Below are 21,701 nucleotides of genomic sequence, written 5' to 3'. Positions count from 1 at the left end.
ACCATTTGAAATGCCGAGTCTTCTTTTCCTCATTAGCGACAACATGCTTTCTGTCTTTCGATCAATTTCACCGCTGCGTCGTAATTTCCAACCTTCCATAGTTTGAATATTTTTAGCATGGTGCAGCAAAGTCAGCAACTCTAAAATGTAATTATAATGTAGCGTTCTTCAGAAATGTCACACTATAAAATATCTGGCATGGTTTAATTTTAATTTTATATTGTGACATTTCTGAAGAAGGCTGCATTATTAGAGCCGAAACCTAGGTAAAGTTTCTTTGCTTCTACAACTGGAGGCTGAAATTTAATATAATTACTTCCATAGTTTCTCGTGGGCCAAATATTCTTCGAAAGATTTGCCTTTTCATTATTTCTAAATTGTCCATAGTTCAATGCTAGACATTCGTTTCGCATAGATATTCTGGCTTTGCTACTGTGTTGGCACTCACCATATATCGGAGATGCAGAGTCGCAGATAGGCACATCAGAAACAGTGGCCCAAATAAGCTTTCGGCCAGCAAGTATTTCGTCAAAAATAGATCACACACACACACACACACACACACACACACACACACATATGACAGCAGTCTCTACAATCTGAAGCTAGGTCCATCCTGGATTTACCATTGTTTTATTTTTGCATTTTTGGATAGGAATTTTGTTTGTAAAGGCATTTAGTAATATGCTTTGATTGACTGTTTCCTCGGTTCTTGGTAGAGGGTTTCATACATTATGAATGAAACCACACAGAACACTGGTGTAACTTTCTACAACATTTATTTCGCAAACCGGTTTCCGGCTGTTACGCCATCATAAGATACAAAGATACGTATGTGGTGCAGCGAAATTTTGTTGGGTCACACATTTTAAACTAGTGAATGTACAGCGTATCTCCATTTCCAGAGATGAAAAATGCCAATGTTAGGAATGAAACAAGAGGGATTATTTCAGTGTAAATTCGATGTAGGGTAATTTAACTAAAACAGATGGCACGTTAACAAATGAACTGCACAATGTGATCAAAAGTATCCTGACACCCCAAAAAACATGCGTTTTTCTTATTAGGTGCATTGTGCTGCCACCTACTGCCAGGTACTCCGTATCAGCGACCTCAGTAGTCATGAGACACCGTGAGAGAGCAGAATGGGGCGCTCTGCGAAACTCACGGACTTCGAACGTGGTCAGGTGATTGTGTGTCACTTGTGTCATACGTCTGTACGCGAAATTTCCACACTCCTAAACATCCCTACGTCCACTGTTTCCGATGTGATAGTGAAGTGGTAACGTGAAGGGACACGTACAGCACAAAAGCGTACAGGCCGACCTCGTCTGTTGACTGACACAGATCGTCGACAGTAGGTCGTGATGTGTAGTAGGTAGACATCTATCAAAATCATCACAGAGAAATTCCAAACTGTACCAGGATCCACTGCAAGTACTATCACAGTTAGGCGAGAGGTGAGAAAACTTGGATTTCATGGTCGAGCAGCTATTCATAAGCCACACATCACGCCGGTAAATGCCAAACGACGCCTCGCTTGGTGGTAGGAGCGTAAACATTGGACGATTGAACAATGGAAAAACTTTGTGTGGAGTGGCGAGTGACGGTACACAATGTGGGGATCCGATGGAAGGCTGTGAGTATGGCGAATGCCCAGTGAACGTCATCCGCCAGCGTGTGTAGTGCCGACAGTAGAATTCGGAGGCGGTGGTGTTATGGTGTGGTGGTGTTTTTCATGGAGGGTGCTTGCACCCCTTGTTATTTTGCGTAGCACTAGCACAGCACAGGCCTACATTGATGTTCGAAGCACCTTCTTGCTTCCCATTGTTGAAGAGCAATTCGGGGAGGTCAATTGCATCTTTCAACACCATCGAGCACATGTTCATAACGCACGGCTTTTGGCGGACTGGTTACACGACAATAACATCACTGTAATGGACTGGTGCACCGAGTCCTGACCTGAAGCCTATAAAGTACCTTTGGGATATTTTGGAACATCGTGCCAGGCCTTACCGACCTCTTCTCAGTGCAGCACTCTGTGAAGAATGGGCTGCCATTCCTCATGAAACCTTCCAGCACCTGGTTGAACGTATTCCTGCGAGAGTGGAAGCTGTCATCAAGGCTAAGGATGGGCCAACACCATACTGAATTCCAGTATAACCGATGAAGGGCGCCACTAACTTGTAAGTCATTTTCAGCTAGGTCTCCAGATACTTTAGATTACATAGTGTATATACAAATTACAGCTGTTGTTCGTAGAAAAAATAAATTGAACAGCGACCTTGGTGATAAATTCCAAAGATTTTACACCATACCTTCTCGTTCTTTGTCTTGTCCCGTTCCTCTTCAGGCTCGGCCTTGTTATATCGGATGTGGCTGCGTTTGTGGTACTTGGTCGCCGTGTTTCCTTCCTCACGCCACTACTTCCCGGGGTACGGAATTTGTGTACCAAATCCTTTCTGCATCTAGAGTGAAACTCATGTGCAAGTCCGTGTACAACACGACGAAGAGAAGACACTATATTGCGCTTGTCCTCGCGTGGCCACTATCGTACACAAACGGTGACGTTAGAGTAAACAAGTATCATGTTGACTACGAACACGCATCGTACTGTGGAAGGTTTCGAGACAGTTGTGCATATACTATCAATTGTTTCAGCGTGTCCTAATGAAATATCACAATAAAAACTCATGATAAGCAGAGCTAACTGCACTCAATCCCAGGTGGCCGACTTAATGCGTTTTTCTAAACGTTTGCGTAACGCGTGGGTGAGGTGAGGCATTTGTACCAGCCCGAAATTTACCAGCTCGGATATGGGAAAACGGCAGATCCACACTAGCCGGCAAATCCCCCCGTTCGTTAATCCAGTGGGTGGGTTCGTTAGCCTGAGTCGTGGGAGCGGGCGTCTTAAAGCGATCTGGTGTTCGGGGGGGGGGGGGGGGGAGGGGGGATTTACATGCCGTTTATCATCTATCTTTCTAATTTTATGTATGATTTGTATGATTTCTTCCATAGCTGCTTTTTCCAATCCTACTTCTTCGATGATCTCCTCAAGATACTTAATTTTTCTTAGCATTCTCCATTTGGACAATATCTGTTTTTTACTGCATTTTTAGTGATGCCAGAACTTCGTTTTTTTTTTATTCGGGAAAATATTAGGCCCACGAGAAACTATGGAAGGTTGGTAATTACGACGCAGTGGTGAAATTTATCGAAATACAGAAATCAAGTCATCGGTAATGAGGAAAAGACGACCCGACATTTGTATTGAGTGCAACATAGAAGATTAACCAAAGAGATCTTGAAATACTTGTGGAATAAAAGGTCAACAACAAGTTGTACCCATGCAGTTAAAAGGGGTTCATAATAACATAATATAAAAGCTGAAGAAACACTTGACGCAGCAGCGCTTAGCGAAAAATTATTGAATATGGAAGGATATCAAGGGAGGATCGTAAAAAAATTGTAATGTGTGTAACTGAGTGACAGATGTATTCATATGGTTTTGTTAAAAACCCTATTGTTCGAAGAACTCAATTATTACTTTTCGTTATTATTCTTATGCCCTTATTCTGAAGTTTGAATACTGTCTTCATATGAAAGGTTTATTTCAATAGTGGTACAAGTCCATTACCTCCACTTTTCTGCCAATAATGCTTCTGAAATTAATGATCCAAAAAGCCAAATGGTTGAATATTTCTGGTATCTGAACTGCAGATTTTTCAGCGCTCATTTAACTTTAGGACTCTGTATCTCAGAATGAACAAAAATAGACTTGTACCACTATTGAAATAAGCGCTTCATATTTTTTGCATTCTTCCCCAGCAAGAATTTCATAAATAGTAATCGTAGGTTTGGTAGAAAGAGATGTGTTTTGCGGGCTGAATTCGTTGCATTATTGTCGTGTAAATGTGATCCCGACGTTGTAATTGCAGCTTCGTCTCGTGTGTAGTGTTTGCGTGCGGCTGCGTTCATGTGTGTTCGGTCGCGACGCACTTTCCTTTCCGCTGTGCGGTGTGGTTAATGTTTCTTTTCATACGCCGTCCGCCGCATCGTATCAAACGGCACGTCTTTTCAGGGTACCCGTCCCCCCGCTGCACGCGGTTTTATATTCGCGCGGCCTTTGAAGTGTTCAGAAGCGGAAGAGGGCACTCAACGGGGCATTTAATATGAGAGAGCGACAGATAAAAAGTCGTTTCCTCGTTGTTGTCCTTTACCAGCTCAAGTGGAGTCGGAAATTTGTTTTAAAAGCCGCGCGTCCATTATGCGAGATGTCGCTGAAAGAAGCTGCTCGGTGTTTTAACTGCTTTTCTCTCACGTGGCTTTAACGTAGACACACGTCCTCTCTGTGAGATAGCCTGAGCTCTTTTTGACTTCAGCGTTGGACAAAATAACTGAATGACATACATAGCGCGGGGCGCGAAAATTGTCTCGTGCCAAACAGTGTTCACCACCTAGTACTGGCACGCTGTCAACCCAACAATATAGTCTCAAAATTGAAGGTATGACGACCGATAAGCTCCAGTCATGGGCGTCCTCAGAAATTTGTCTGAAAGGGGACAAGATTCGAATTCTTTATCATGTTTCATGTAAGCGATTTAGTTTAATGTTCACGAAGAGTACAGGAGTTATCCACAAAATTTCAGGACTATGTCATTAACGTCGATATGCAGCAGGATTTTAGAACATATATTGTGTTAGAACGTTATGAAGTACATGAAGATGGCGTCTGTTCTTTGGGACATGTCCGAAAGAACAGACCATGCAGCGCTCTAAAATGAAATGATAATTAAATCAAGACCCTACGCTGCCGACAGGCGTTGATATACATCAACGGGGACAGATGAAAATGTGTGCCCCGACCGGGACCTGAACCCGGGATCTCCTGCTTACATGACAGACGTTCTATCCGTCTGAGCCACCGAGGGTACAGAGGATGGTGCGACTGCAGGGACTTATCCCTTGCACGCTGCCCGTGAGTCTCATCTTCATTTAGTTAAGGCTCACCGGCCATTGACCTTTTTCCTCTGTGCGGATGCACACGCCTTGCCCGAACTCGTATGGGACTCGGTAAGATTGTCTGCCGCGAGAAAAGAGTGTAATGGGTAGGGGCACAACGAATGTAGTGTGTGGACATCAGGTTGGGAATGTGGGTCTCACGGAGGACGTGCAAGGGATAAGTCCGTGCAGTCGCACTATCCTCTGTGCCCTCGGTGGCTCAGACGGATAGACCGTCTGCTATTAAGCATGAGATCCCGGGTTCCAGTCCCGGTCGGGGCACACATTTTCAACTGTCCCCGTTGATGTATATCAACGCCTGTCGGCAGCGTAGGGTCTTGATTTAATTATCATTTCGTTATGAAGTACGTCGAAGAGAACGCTCTATTGACGCACATTCGACACCGATTAAGAAAACATCGTTCTTGTGAAACACAACTAGCTCTTTACACGCACGAAGTATTTAGTGCTACTGACCTGTGCTTACGGAATATTGTCTCAATTATGTGACTTATTTTCTGTCACTGAGGTCACTGTTCGTAGTAATTGACGGAAAGTCATCGAATAAAACAGAAGTGATTTTTTAGCGTTCCCAAAGGTAGTGTTATAGGCCCACGCTGTTGTTTATCGTCCAGCAGAGTAAAAAAAAAAAAGTGAACCGTTGCGGTCGCGCGGTTCCAGACTGTAGCGCCTAGAACCACTCGGTCACATATGCCGGCCCAGCAGAGTCATCAGAAGATGAAAACAAATTGCAAAACGATTTAGAAAAGATATCCGTATGATGCGAAAATTGGCAGTTGACCCAAAATAATGAATAGTGAGAGGTCATCAATATGAGTGCTAAACTGAGTCTGTTAAACTTCGGTTATGCGGTAAATGAGTCAAATCTAAAGGCCGGAGATTCAACTAAATATCTAGGCATTACAGTTACGAACAACTTCTATTGGAAAGAAGACATAGAAAGTGTTGTGATGAGAGCAAGCCAAAGACTGACTGTTATTGCCAGAGCACTTAGAAAATGTAACAGATCTACCAAAGAGACTGCCTCCACTACGCTTGTCCGTCCTGTTTTGGAGTACTGCTGCGCTGTAAGGGATCCTTACCAGGTAGGATTGACGGAGTTCATCGAGAGAGTTCAAAGAAGAGCAACACGTTTTGTATTATCGCGAAATAGGGGAGAGAGTGTCACTGAAAAGATACAGGATTTGGGGCGCACATCATTAAAACAAAGCCGCCTTTCGTTGCGGCGGAATGTTCTTACGAAATTTCAATCATCACTTTTCTCCTCCGAATGCGAAAATATTTTGTTGACGCCGAAATACATACGGAAAAACGATCATCATAACAAAATACGGGAAATCAGAGCTCGCACGGGAAGATATATGTCTTCGTTTTTCCGCGCGCTGTTCGAGAACGTAATAATAGAAAATTATTGTGATGGTGGTTCGATGAACCTTCTGCGAGGCACTTAAGTGTAACTTGCAGAGTATCGATGTAGATATAGAAGAACTAAATTTGAGAGGCAGTATACTGTACGTATTTTTCTCATCCCATTATTTTCTGAAGGCAGATCACTTTGAAGCTTGAAATTTGAGAATCCTTCATTAATATAGGCAAAGTACATCTTTTTACATAATCAATATGAATATAAATTTTACTTTTCGATTCAACAATATGAAATTACATGCCTTTATGATTAAATCCAGCGCATTCAACGGGTTGGAAAATAAATCTAGGAATAGTCACAAAAGATCTTAGTTCATATGCCAATCGGTTCTAGGCGTTTCAACCCAGAACCGCGCTGCTGCTACGGTCGCAGGTTCGAATCCTGCCTCGGGCATGAATGTGTGTGATGTCCTTAGGTTAGTTAGGCTCCAGTAGTTCTAAGTCTAGGGGTCTGATGACCTCTGATGTTAAGTCATATAGTGCTTAGAGCCATTTGAGCCATCATATACCAAAAATGGTAATTTGACTCTGACAACAAAAAATTGGAACTACACTCCTGGAAATTGAAATAAGAACACCGTGAATTCTTGTCCCAGGAAGGGGAAACTTTATTGACACATTCCTGGGGTCAGATACATCACATGATCACACTGACAGAACCACAGGCACATAGACACAGGCAACAGAGCATGCACAATGTCGGCACTAGTACAGTGTATATCCACCTTTCGCAGCAATGCAGGCTGCTATTCTCCCATGGAGACGATCGTAGAGATGCTGGATGTAGTCCTGTGGAACGGCTTGCCATGCCATTTCCACCTGGCGCCTCATTTGGACCAGCGTTCGTGCTGTACGTGCAGACCGCGTGAGACGACGCTTCATCCAGTCCCAAACATGCTCAATGGGGGACAGATCCGGAGATCTTGCTGGCCAGGGTAGTTGACTTACACCTTCTAGAGCACGTTGGGTGGCACCGGATACATGCGGACGTGCATTGTCCTGTTGGAACAGCAAGTTCCCTTGCCGGTCTAGGAATGGTAGAACGATGGGTTCGATGACGGTTTGGATGTACCGTGCACTATTCAGTGTCCCCTCGACGATCACCAGTGGTGTACGGCCAGTGTAGGAGATCGCTCCCCACACCATGATGCCGGGTGTTGGCCCTGTGTGCCTCGGTCGTATGCAGTCCTGATTGTGGCGCTCACTTGCACGGCGCCAAACACGCATACGACCATCATTGGCACCAAGGCAGAAGCGACTCTCATCGCTGAAGACGACACGTCTCCATTCGTCCCTCCATTCACGCCTGTCGCGACACCACTGGAGGCGGGCTGCACGATGTTGGGGCGTGAGCGGAAGACGGCCTAACGATGTGCGGGACCGTAGCCCAGCTTCATGGAGACGGTTGCGAATGGTCCTCGCCGATACCCCAGGAGCAACAGTGTCCCTAATTTGCTGGGAAGTGGCGGTGCGGTCCCCTACGGCACTGCGTAGGATCCTACGGTCTTGGCGTGCATCCGTGCGTCGCTGCGGTCCGGTCCCAGGTCGACGGGCACGTGCACCTTCCGCCGACCACTGGCGACAACATCGATGTACTGTGGAGACCTCACGCCCCACGTGTTGAGCAATTCGGCGGTACGTCCACCCGGCCTCCCGCATGCCCACTATACGCCCTCGCTCAAAGTCCGTCAGCTGCACGTACGGTTCACGTCCACGCTGTCGCGGCATGCTACCAGTGTTAAAGACTGCGATGGAGCTCCGTATGCCACGGCAAACTGGCTGACACTGACGGCGGCGGTGCACAAATGCTGCGCAGCTAGCGCCATTCGACGGCCAACACCGCGGTTCCTGGTGTGTCCGCTATGCCGTGCGTGTGATCATTGCTTGTACAGCCCTCTCGCAGTGTCCGGAGCAAGTATGGTGGGTCTGACACACCGGTGTCAATGTGTTCTTTTTTCCATTTCCAGGAGTGTACCAAAATTCTGTAAATTTTGCTGATTATCTTTAGGATGTAGAAATAGGATAGAAACTTCAAAAACAGTTGTTCAGTTTCGATGCCATATGTACAGTTTGTTTGGCTACAAAACGTCACTCCATGTCATGTTAATGCAGCCTGATGAGACAAAAAAAAAAAAAAAATGTTCAAATGGCTCTGAGCACTATGGGACTTAACATCTATGGTCATCAGTCCCCTAGAACTTAGAACTACTTAAACCTAACTAACATAAGGACATCACACAACACCCAGTCACCACGAGGCAGAGAAAACTGATGAGACAAATGCAGTGGAATATTTATGATTGAAAATTAAAAAGAAATGTTGTTTGATGAGAGAGAGAGAGAGTATTTAATCCTTTCGAAATATCTTTTTGGGATAGGCCACACAACCTGGTAACTGTCCTGCAACACACGTCGACTATGGAATGAAATGCCACACAAAAAGTTTTTTCCATATTGGGAAGGAAACGTTCAAGGTATTCTGATGTCTTTCTCCATAATGCCAGGGAGCTTCCGCTACGTCACCGACTGCGAAGGAACATAACCTATGTGTGGGTGGGGAGGCAGCGACAGGTGAGAATCCGTGTCGACGCGCAATGCGGCCGTTGAATTGCAAACTCCCCCCCGGAATCACCTGCGTGGCCGGACGAGAAACGACGCAACAGGAAAAAGTGACTGCGGAGAGGGTTCGCCTCTCGGCTAGCAGTGTAGGGAAGGATATCCGGCAGAATATAATAAGCACACGCGCTTCACTACACCTGTATACCGCCGCCGCTGCTCAGGATATAATAATAACGCGCCACAAGCCAGTTTTCCGCGCCGTAGAACGACGCCGTAGCAACGCAAGTCGAGCGCGGCGCAATCGAGCTCTCGAATCGAATCGAATCGCACGGCGGAGCAACAGAGCGGCAGACATGGCGGCCCCTTAGCAGACGCGTAGAGGGGCGATCGTCATTTTTTTCGCCCCCACTCTTCCGGCATTCGGCAGTTACGCAGCCTGGCCACGAATATAAATACCATAAAAGCGGGAAGTGGGGGCGGGCCGGAAAGGAATGCGAGAGAATGGCGGCGGGAGAGGTCGCTGAGGCCGAATTCCTGCGCGCCGCCCCCCTCCCCCCCCCCCCACACCCCTTGTGATCGGGGCTTCGGGCGATTCTGGTGACAGCCGAAGCGGCAGAATTCGCACCGCACTTTGGGGTCTTGTATTTCTTCCCTTTCTTTAACAGCCGCCCTTCATTCAGAGTGTAAACTGTAATTGCACACGCTTACAGGCAGCTGGCCAAACACTAAAGGGTGTGGGGGCGCAGTGGAAAAAGGAAGATAATTGAAGAATTCAGTTTCACAGTCGCTTACCGAGTGGGGCGATCATTGGATACGTAGCACACGTCGTGTGAACATGTCTGTTTACAGAAACGACCCCAAAGTCTTGGTGTATGTCACTTGAACCCGGGTCTCCTTGCGAGGAGATTCTAATCCCGGCTGGGACACAAATTTTAATTCATTTATTCAGCTTCCATTTTTATCGTAGATAAAGATGAGTCTTAAATGTCTCGAGGAAAATTTAATTACAAGAGCCATAGTACAGATGTGTTCAGAGGAAGCCTAGTCTAGAGTGAAGATCAGTAGAGGAATGTCAGAGCATTTTTAAATTAAAACTGGTCTTAATATCAGGAGATGCGTTACCTCCGATGCTTTTTAATTTAAATTTTAAAAATGATAACCTGAGAACACAAAAATTAAGCCCATCTGGAATAAGACTGGGTGACAGCACTTGGTGACACTGGGTGACGACTTGCATGAGCGAACGATATTGTTGGTTGGTTGATTTGGGGGAAGAGACTAAACTACGAGGTCATGGGTCCCATCAGATTAGGGAAGGATGGGGAAGGAAGTCAACCGTACCCTTTCAAAGGAACCATCCCAGCATTTGCCTGAAGCGATTTAGGGAAATCACGGAAAACCTAAATCAGGATGGCCGGACGCGGGATTGAAACGATATTGTTCTAGTAAGTGATAGCAAAGAGGTCTTGACAAGTTCTTACAGAAGTATTGCAACGAAACAGATTACAAATTAACGAGGAAAAAACTGAGTACTTGGTAGTGAGTAAGGCACCCAATTACGGTACCCCACTGGCAGCTGATGAACTATATTTTTAAAAAAATGACATATTTTTGTGTTTGGGATGTATCTTTAGCTAACAGAATGGAATCGAAATTGAGATTACGGTAAACATCGCAGCGGAAAATAGAGCATATGTCGGGTTGTGGAACATGCTGTGCGGTATAACCGTTTCGAAAAGTTTTATAATCTCACTGTCCCAGAGTTCAATTCTCCAGGTGAGTTGAGACTTTTACTCTAAGGAAAGCATATGAACAAAAGCTCTTCGAGAGTAAGATACGGGGGAAAGTATTTGGCTCCAAGAAGAATCGTCATTTAGGATGAAACCTCCCCTCAGAAAAATTAGTGAATTACTGTGCTGATAGACCTCTTACGTTATTTGATTTTCAAACAGCTGAGCAGAACTGAACGTACTCAGAAATTTCTCTCTTTACTTATTGTGATCAACACTAAAGCGACACACAATATTTTTAGCGCAACGCAATCTGACTTTCAATAATCCCTACAAAAGAATGGCCCTGACTGACATTAACCTATACCTTTCATGAATCACTTACCTCACAAAAATCTTCTTTACTCGAACTGCTGCAATACAGCGAGCGCCAATACTGCCAGCTAAATAAAAGATTCTAACTACTGAAGGTACTAAATACTGATAGGCATAGTTAGCAAATGAAAGATTTTGATGGAGAACAAACAATGTATTTACCTTAATAGTGTTAAAAAGTCATTATATATATATATATATATATATATATATATATATATATATTTCATGACATACGGTCTTACAAATTTCGTTTTTCTGACAGATACACGTCCAGATTGTCCGCTCTCAAAACTCTGCCATCTCACTCCCCACATCCACCACTGCTGGCGGCTCACCTCCAACTGCGCAACGTTACGCGCTGTTCACATCCAACTGCCCAACACTACAATAGCGACTATTCCATCAATGCCAACCAGCCACAGACTTCACACAGCACAGTCAGTGATTTTCATATAGAGCGCTACGTGGCGTTACCAACATAAAAACCTAAACAGCCTACTTACAAGTGGACTGAAGGTTCTAAAAAGCTAGTAATTGGCATAGGTATAATTACAAGCTGATACTGGCAAAGCACGAAGAATGAAAGGATGATGTGGACTGGACCCCTATATAGGATGGAAGAGTGAAGGCTACCGCGAGCAGCAGTATCAGGATCCGTGGAGGGTAGAAGGGGAGGGCGATGTTAACAGGATACGGAGGCGACGGGGCTAAGAAAAGGAGAATGGACCGCGAGAGGCAGAAACAGAAATCATTGGTGGAAGAATGTAGAGAACGCACATGCTCTCCCAGGCCAATCGACAATTAAGAAGAAGATGTTAATACATGCTTCACTGAAGGGACGCAAATATGAAAAACATAAGCTCTCTGATCCTTCTCGGTTTCTAGAGTGCTGCTTGCATCGAGGAAATGTGTGAATGTGTAAAACGCTGTCTCTCTCTCTGTCTGTTAATATACGTATTTCAATTGGTCGAAAAGGCTAACGTCTTGACGCAGTGGTAAATCCCATTCCCATCATATCACCGGAGTTGAAAGATGTCGGGCTTGCCCAGCACTTGAATGGGTGCGCGATGGGGTCAGCTGAGTGCTGCTGGCAAGCGGGGTGCAATCAACCCTGTGAGGCTAAATGAGGAGCTTACTGAGTGAGAAGTAGCGGCTCCGGTCACGAAATCCGACAACGGCCGGGAGAGCGGTGTGCTGACCACATACCTCTCCATTTCCGCATCCAGTGACGCCTCTCGACTGAGGACGATACGGCGGTCGGTCGGTAACGCTGGGCCTCCCGAGGCCTTTTCGGACGGAGTTTAATTTCAGTTTTTAATTGATCGAGGTGTTCATGTGATTTCCAATTTAAAAACAGCCGCCAATCTCATCCCCATCTGGCCATCTACACTCATGCTCATAAATTAAGGATAATTGCAGAATGTGGTGCCACAGAACGTGCCACTACACAAAACTTGCGCTAATAGCGTTGGAACATAGGTAACACGCACGACACAGATCTGTAAGTCCACGGCATTGTTGATAAGTTGAGAAACCGTCCCGAAACACATGTGCTACAAAACACCACTGCTTCCTGCACATGTACCCCGACATCAGTATCGGGTATGATCACCATGCACACGTGCACAGGCCGCACAACGGGTTGGTGGCATACTCTGGATCAGGTGGTCGAGCAGCTGCTGGGGTATAGCCTCCCATTCTTGCACCAGTGCTTTTCGGAGCCCCTGAAGTATCTTAGGGGTTTGAAAACGTGCAGCGATACGTCGACTGAAAGCATTCCAGATGTGCTCAATGGGGTTTAGGTCTGGAGAACAGGCAAGCCACTCAATTCGCCTGATACCTTCTGTTTCAAGGTACTCCTCCACGATGACAGCTCGGTGGGGCAGCGCGTTATCATCCATCAGGAGGAAAGTGGGACCCGCTGCACTCCTTAAAAGGTGGCCATACTGGTGCAAAATGACGTCCCGATACACCTGGCCTGTTACAATTCCTCTGTCAAAGACATGCAGGAGTGTACGCGCACCAATCATAATCCCAACCCACACCACAAACCACGACCTCCATACAGGTCCCTTTCAAGAATATTAAGGGGTTGGTATCTGGTTTCTGGTTCGCGCCAGATGAAATCCCGGCGCCGGGCGAATAAACCATGTCTGTTCAGTCGTCTGTAGACTGTGTGTCTGGAGACAACTGTTCCAGTGGCTGTGGTAAGCTCCCGAGCAAGGCTACCTGCAGTACTCCGTGGCCGTCTGTGGGCACTGATGGTGAGATATCGGTCTTCTTGTGCTGCTGCGCACTGTGGACGTCCCGTACTGCAGCGCCTGGACACGTTTCCTGTCTGCTGGAATCGTTGCCATAATCTTGAGGTCGCACTTTGTGGCACACGGAGGGCCCGTGCTACGACTTGCTGTGTTTGACAAGCTTCCAGTTGCCCTTGTATTCTACCCCTCATAACGTCATCAATATGTGTTCTTTGAGCCATTTTCAAAACAAAGTCACCATTAGCACGTCTGAAAACATCTGCACACTTACTCGCTGCACCGTACTCTGACAGGCACCAACACACCTCTGCGTATGTGGACTGCTGCCATCGCCACCGTCCGACGACCGTAGGTCATATGCACCGCATGGTCATTCCCCGAAGTGATTTAAACCCGCAAACCGCCCACCAGGGCGTTGTTTCACCATGAATGAGTATTATCCATAATTTATAAGCATGAGTGTAGATTGAGAAGGAAATATCGATCACTTACAAAAAAAAAAAAAAAACACGGGTGAACCAGCTACATGAAAACACATTAAAATTGACCACGTAAAATTTTTGCGTGGTTTTCTTACATCGAACATATGATATCGTAATCTGTAGACTAGAACCTTGTGCATTCCGCTATGGACAGTTTTGTTTCAAAAAAATCTCGTTTATTAGTATTTTGTTGACAAGTCCGTTGTACTACTTTTAGGAAACTGGTGTCCGTTCTCTGACCTTCCAATCCTGTAAGTGTGATGACCATCAAGAAAGACCAGTCCGTAAGGCCTAAGTGTAAGATTACTTTCAGGTGTTTTTATATGCCCCATATTCCTAACACATTGCAAAAAAAAAAAAAAAAAAAAAAAAAGTAGTAGTTTAGATTATGTTGCACGCCACAGACACACAGGGGTGTGCTATTAAGCCTGACGCTGTGGTCGTGTTTCTTGTAGTTGAGTCTGTGTTTGGTGTTTCAGACGAGGAGCGCCGGGACCCGCGATGCCGCCATGACAGGGCAGTGGCCGCCCAGGAGCAGGGGTCGCAGGAACAACGTCTGCTGGTGAGTCGCACTGAACCTCTAGTCGTGTTCTTAGGTGGGAATGTCACTTTGGTTTTTGCAAGTTACCTATGTGCACGTCAGAGAGCAAGTTACGTTAGTGCTATACAGTCTTTGGTCTTGTCGTGGCACAGTCTTTGCCTCTACGCAGTCTGATACATTCTTGATTGAAGTGTTTGATTGAAGTAGTCGTGTTCTTAGGTGGGAATGTCACTTTGGTTTTTGCAAGTTACCTATGTGCACGTCAGAGAGCAAGTTACGTTAGTGCTATACAGTCTTTGGTCTTGTCGTGGCACAGTCTTTGCCTCTACGCAGTCCGATACATTCTTGATTGAAGTGTTTGATTGAAGTAGTCGTGTTCTTAGGTGGGAATGTCACTTTGGTTTTTGCAAGTTACCTATGTGCACGTCAGAGAGCAAGTTACGTTAGTGCTATACAGTCTTTGGTCTTGTCGTGGCACAGTCTTTGCCTCTACGCAGTCCGATACATTCTCGATTGAAGTGTTTGATTGAAATGTGGTAGGTGGTGGACGTATTCAGTAGTGATGTGTTCACTTGTCATTCTATCTGTTAGATGAAGGAATATTTGCTGCAAAGGACAGCAAGGTGTATGTGGTGTATATATTGTGAAACTTCTTTATTAAAAATTGTACTTAAATTGCTGAGTGAAATTGAATGCAAGTGAACCTACTTTCTCCTTACTTATTCTTATCACGTCTACGCTGACCCGGAATATTCTAGCGCAACGCAATCTCACTGCTCCAAAAAAGGATAACCTGTCTTCAAATAATTAATTCAAAAGAATGGCGCTGACTAAAAAGAAATATTAATAATAACCTATACATTTCATTAAGCACTTACCTCAAAAGTCTTCATTACGCGAACTACTGCAATACAGCGAGCGTCAATACTGTCAGCTAAATAAAAGATTCTAACTACTGAAGCCACTAACTACTAATACGCATGTGGTTAGCAAAGGAAAGATTTTGTTGCAAACGAAATAATGTATTTTTTACCTTAATAATGTGACATCCAGCTGAGACACGAATATAAATCGTCATTGACATCTAGTACAAAAGTATATAATTGTGAATAATATTCATTCTTCAAGTCGAACATGTACAGATCGTTAGCCTACGCTAACACTTCAGACCTGTGCCGGCCGCTGTGGCCGAGCGGTTCTAGGCGCTATAGTCTGGAACCGCGCGACCGCTACGGTCGCAGGTTCGAATCCTGCCTCGGGCATGGATGTGTGTGATGTCCTTAGGTTAGTTAAGTTTAAGTAGTTCTAAGTTCTAGGGGACTGATGACCTCAGCACTTAAGTCCCATCGTGCTCAGAGCCATATTGAACTTCAGACCTCTGCCCTTTATCAATGCTAACTTCTCACATCTAACATCCATCATTGCTGACTGTTCACCTCCAACTGCCCAACAGTACTTCCATCACTGCTGGCGACTAACTTCCAATTGCCCAACACTACTGGCGGTTAACTTCCAACAACGAGTCCGACCAGCCACAGTCTCTTACAAAGTGCAGTCCGAGATCCAATGCAAAGCGCTACACAGCGCTGCCAACACAGAAGCAGCCCACTTACAATTTAAACGCGAAGAGAATATTAATTTTCAATATTTTTTTCGGAGAGAAGAAGTTTGAGGTAGAACTGCAGCACTGCGCAGCAAATTTTTTTTTTTTTTAATAATTATTGTCAGCTAGTTAACGTGCTCAGATCAGAGAGAAAAGCCAGCCCACTTCTCTGAGTCATGCATTAATAGTCAACTGATTAAGCTGTTTGGTTTTATAGAAATTCTCTGTTAACATTGTACCCCCTTCAAATCATTTTTCACTTTTTTAGCGCAGTATTGTTCAGACCAATGTTATGCGTGAAGATCTCGCGAAGCTTTACTTTGTATACATGATTCATTCTAAAATCGTTGTTTTGGAATATATCGTTTCATAAGAATAGTTACTCTCCCTCTCCCACAGTTAAAAGAAGGTGTATCATTGCACGTTGTCACATTAGACCATGTAGTATTCAACAGTTTGTATTTTGTTTGAAAATTTTATTTAAAAATAGAAATCTAGCTTAACCGCTGCCCGCTTGCTGGTTGATGTTGTGCTTTCGAGAATATGCAACAGTGTTGCCAAGACGCAAGATAAGCGGAAATTTTGATTACGGTCAGCTTAAGTTGTTTCCTTCAGTTGCTCATTAATATAAAGACAAGTAGTATTCGGACCAGCTACAGGTCAGTTCAAATTAGGTCCTGCTTAGTGAAAGGTTAACGTGCGAGTTTAAGTTGCATAACAGTTTGTGGTGTGTAGTTTCAGTAATACGCAACTCGCCAGGATAGCCGAGAGTCCTAACATGCTGCTTCCTGGACTCGGGTAGGCGCGCCAGCCCCGAATCGAATCCGCCCGGCGGACTAACGACGAAGGCTGGTGTGCTGGCCAGCCTGGATGTGGTTTTTAGGCGGTTTTCCACATACCACTAGGTGAATACTGGGCTGGTCCCCACGTTCCGCCTCAGTTACACGACTTGCAGACATTTCAGCACGTTCGCATTATTCCATGGATTACACTAGACACAGACAGTTGGGGTACACACATTCCATCCCGGGGGGGGGGGGGGGCGAGGGGGTGCCTGGGGTGGCGACAGGAAGGGCATCCGGCCACCCCTTCAAATTAACACGCCAAATCCCGCAAGTCGGGAGTAATGCTTGGAAAGAGAGAGAGTTTTGGTAATACACAGAATTTGTGTGGAAAGCAATATAAATTTGAGCTAAATTTCATACAGTGAAACACGGTGGGGAATTTACAACGTCAGACTATCTACTTCACTAGTTCGAGGTGCATATCTGCAGACATTACACTTGTGTGCGCAATGAGGCTCATTCTGAGAGATCGAGAAGTAACAGAAAACCTCATAAATCGACACTTTCTAAAAAAATATTTCGGCGTAGTGATGCTGATATAACCTGTATGGATACATAAAAAGTGGTTCGCTATGTACAGGGTGATTTTGCTAAATGGGGACAAAATGCAGGATGCGATACCTGAGCAATACAAGTCCTATGGACAAATGGCTTGAAGCACATGTTGTGTACGCTACAAGGTATTTATTAATTCGTCCTGCATGTGCAGCACAACACATCCTGACCTGCTGTGTTGGGACAACACAGCCTGACCTGCTGTGTTGGGACCACAGTTAGACAAGGTACTCGGAGTGGCCGCCACGGTCCAAGAATGCGGGAAAACAACGCAGCAGCTTGTGAGAGCATGTTCAGGTGTGCCATCCTGTAGTCGAACGGCGTCACAGGCATCACGGATGCGCTATTTCAGTGTCTGCACGTCCAGAATGGGCTTCACATACGCGACTTCTTCCGCGTGGCCTCGCAAGTAGAAATCTACAGGGTTAATACAGAGTCGCAATGGGGAGCCCACTCTCACCTGTGGTCGCGAATTTCTATATGGAGCACTTTGAGGAGGCTCTGCCTCGTGATGACTGGGTGTTGTGTGATGTCCTTAGGTTAGTTAGGTTTAAGTAGTTCTATGTTCTAGGGGACTAATGACCATAGATGTTAAGTCCCATAGTGCTCAGAGCCATTTGAACCATTTTGAATTTCGAGGAGGAAGCTTTGGCGTCATCCAAATGGAAATCTACTTGTTTTCTACGTTATGTGGATGACACGTTCGTGATCTGGCCCCATGGAAGGGACAAGTTCTTTCACTTCCTTACACACTTGAACTTCATACATCCGAACATCAAATTCACTACGGAGACCGAAGCAGAAGGAAGATTACCATTCCTGGACGTCATAGTCAAAAGAGGAGCGGATGGCACCTTGCGACACGGGGTAGAAAGGAAGAAAACGCACATCGACGTGTATTTACAAGCGGATAGCTGCCACCACCTGGCACAGAGGAATTGGGTGCTAAAAACACTGGTGCACAACGCGCGCACAATCTCTGACGCAGAGAGTCTGCCTCAAGAGCTGGAACACCTCAAAATTGTATTTCGGAAAAACGGGTACTCGCAATGGCAGATAAGACGCGTTGTCCGCCCCACCTCTATAGTACAGCGTGTGGAGACGAAAGAAGCCACGGAGAAAGAGATAGCCACTGCCTATATACCGTAGACTGGCGTACTATCGGGGAAAATAGGACGAATATTGAGGAAACACCGAGTAGGAACTGTCTTTTGCTCTTCACTTAAAACTTCCGGGCTGATAGGCCGTGGTCGAAGTATAAAACTCTCTCCTGACGTTTCGTCTCCGACTGCGGGAGAGATCCTGGGAGGTAAAGCCGCTTTACCTCCAACCACGGCCTATCAGCCCGGAAGTTTTAAGTGAAGACAATACCGGCCGTGAAAGCTTACATTGTATGTCTTTTGCTCACCAAATAAAACACGAGCATTATTGGGAAGTGTGAAAGACGATCTCGGTTTGCGGAAGGCCGGCATATACCAGATTCCGTGTCAATGTGGGAAGACTTATATTGGACAGACAGTGCGCACCATCGAAGATCGTTGCCGAGAACGTCAGAGGCACACTCGACTTCGGTACCCCAACAAGTCGGTGGTCGCAGAGCACTGTTTGTCCAAAAATCACGAAATGGCCGCCCAACATACCAGGGTCCTGGCACAGACGTCTAAATACTGGGACAGCATCGTTAGAGAGGCTATCGAAATTCGTACCAGGGACGGACTCATCAACCGAGATTGCGGCTACAACCTCAGCAGGGCATGGGAACCAGCATTGAGTCTAATTAAAAGGATGCTCAGTATAGGAAACGAAAGGGTGACTAGGGCGAACGAGGCAATTGCACCGACGTTACCACAGACGCCGGCGCCAGCGTCTCAGCGACCGCTGACCCGTGGGTTCGGACCGCGAAGAAAACGCATCGCGAGGGTAGGGGATTTAATACGGCCGCCAGCCCTCAGGAACTCAGTTCGTCAGCGCCGAAATATTGTGCCCGTTGGACACTATGGATCGGCAGTACACCGGTGGACTGTTCGAGCAAGAAACTGAAGAATCATACAGGGTTGAGGTTCGGCAACCGCGTCGGTCATGCGACTGGACCGCCACGTTCGGTCCATCGACCGGTACGGACGTTTTAGAGATGCCTCCGCAGTCAGATGACGAATTGAGATGGAAGACTGTCACGTGATAGCCACGTTACCCATCACACCACCAAACGTACGTCTTACAGCAGACAGTTCTGCCTCGTCTGTGAGACGTTGTGGAAAGATGACTCCTACGATGAGGCAAACTGTGAGCGTTTCGCGAGCACTACGTTACTGACTCTCCAGAGTGTGGGGCTAAACGACTAGGACAGTCAGAATACTCCAATTTGCCTATAAGAGTGTGTGCTTTCAATTATTGAAACCTATTTTGTCAAAGATACGCTCATGTTTAGAAACAACAGTACACCTTGAACGACTGGAAGTAGGACGTTCATATCCACAGGACATGCACACACGTATGCTCTGCAGGGAAGATCAGCATTTGAACCATGTCGGCACGCGCATTCAAAGTTCACACCAATATCAAATGGTTCAAATGGCTCTGAGCACTATGGGACTTAACTTCTTAGGACATCAGTCCCCTAGAACTTAGAACTACTTAAACGTAATTAACCTAAGGACATCACACACATCCATGCCCGAGGCAGGATTCGAACCTGCGACCGTAGCGGTACGCGGTTCCAGACTGTAGCGCCTAAAACCGATGTTGATGTAGGATTCTGAACACCGACGTTTTTGAGACTCCCGATTCTCGCGCAGTTTGTCTGCTACTGATGTGCGGATTAGCCGCGACATCAGCTACAACATCTACTTGGGCTTCATCATTTGTTGCAGGTCGTGGTTGACGTTTCACATGTGGCTGTACACTTCCTGTTTCCTTAAATAACGTAACTATCCGGCGAACGGTCCGAACACTTGGATGGTGTCGTCCAGGATACCAAGCAACATACGTGGCACACGCCCGTTGGGCATTTTGATCACAATAGGCATACGTCAACTTGATATTGACCTTTTCCGCAATTGGTAAACGGTCCATTTTAACACGGGTAAGGTATCACGAAACAAATACCGTCCGCACTGACCGAATGTTACGTGATACCACGTACTTATACGTTTGTGACTATTACAGCGCCATCTGTCACAGAGCGAAAAAAGTGGTCCAACTAAAACATTCATATTTCTTTACGTACTACACGAATATGTAATAAAAAATGGTGGTTCCTATTTAGAAAAACGCAGTTGATATCCGTCTGACCTATGGCAGCGCCATCTAGCGGGCCAACCATAGCGCCATCCGGTTTCCCCCTTCAAGCTAGACGAGTTTCGTTCTTTGTAGTTTTTTCGTTTGATGTTTATTTCGTAAGATTTTTGGGCCGGTCACTATCAATGGGCCATCCTGTATATCCTAGAAAATTGTAGCGTAGTGGAGGGAGACCTGTAACCGTGCAGGGATTGGCAGTTGACACTCAATATAAACAAATGTATTGCGAACACATGGCAGAAATAACCATTCCTTTGTGGTTACATGATTGCTGGACGATGAAAATGATGTTTGGTTTGTGGGGCGCTCAATTGCGCGGTTGTCAGCGCCCGTACAAAATTCCCACCTTTGCTCAGCCCGATCTCGCCACTTTCAGGAATGATGATGAAATGATGAGGACAACATAAACACCCAGTCATCGCGAGGCAGGTGAAAATCCCTGACCCCGCTGGGAATCGAACCCGGGACCCCGTGCTCGTAGAATCCCTGGAGGCCGCCACATTCATTAAATATCTAAGAGTATGCATACGGAGCGATCCAAAGTGAAACGACTACGTAAAATTAATCGCAGGTAAGACAGATGTCAGACTGAGATTCATTGTAAGAATTGTTAGCATATGAAGTCCACCCAGAAAGGATGCAGCTTGCAAAACTCTCATTCGATCAGTCCTTGAATACAGCTCGTCAATTTGTGATCCGTACCAAACAGGATCGATACAGGAAATAGAGAAGCTGCGAAGAAGAGGGGGCGTCTCATCACAGGTTCTTTAATAAGTGCGAAAATGTCACAGAGATTCTGATTCAAATTCAGTGGCAGGCGCTAGAAGAGAGCCGCTCTGCATAACTGGTTTACTATGAAATTTTAGAAATTAGAATACAGGTGTGTATATCTGCACACCTATTATTAAACGAGCAAACCCAATTCAATTATCCACCTCTTTTAGATGAGATCAGAACCCAAGGATAAAAGAAAAACTTTGAGCCTCAGCCGATCGTAGTTAAC

The 21,701-nt window shown here is 45.7% G+C and overlaps 1 long non-coding RNA gene across 1 annotated transcript in view; it reads left to right on the top strand.

The window, feature by feature from the left end:
• Window positions 1-21,701, top strand: part of LOC124717337 — a 642,975-nt gene that overhangs the window by 528,380 nt on the left and 92,894 nt on the right. Inside the window, exon 2 of the long non-coding RNA XR_007005739.1 lies at window positions 14,337-14,419. This is a non-coding gene — a long non-coding RNA (uncharacterized LOC124717337). The remainder of the gene's footprint in view (window positions 1-14,336; window positions 14,420-21,701) is intronic.

Source organism: Schistocerca piceifrons, chromosome 9 (genome assembly GCF_021461385.2).
Source record: "Schistocerca piceifrons isolate TAMUIC-IGC-003096 chromosome 9, iqSchPice1.1, whole genome shotgun sequence".
Classification (NCBI taxonomy): Eukaryota; Metazoa; Arthropoda; class Insecta; order Orthoptera; family Acrididae; genus Schistocerca; species Schistocerca piceifrons.
Note: the sequence above shows the minus strand (reverse complement) of the source record. Positions and strands in the feature narration are given on the sequence as shown.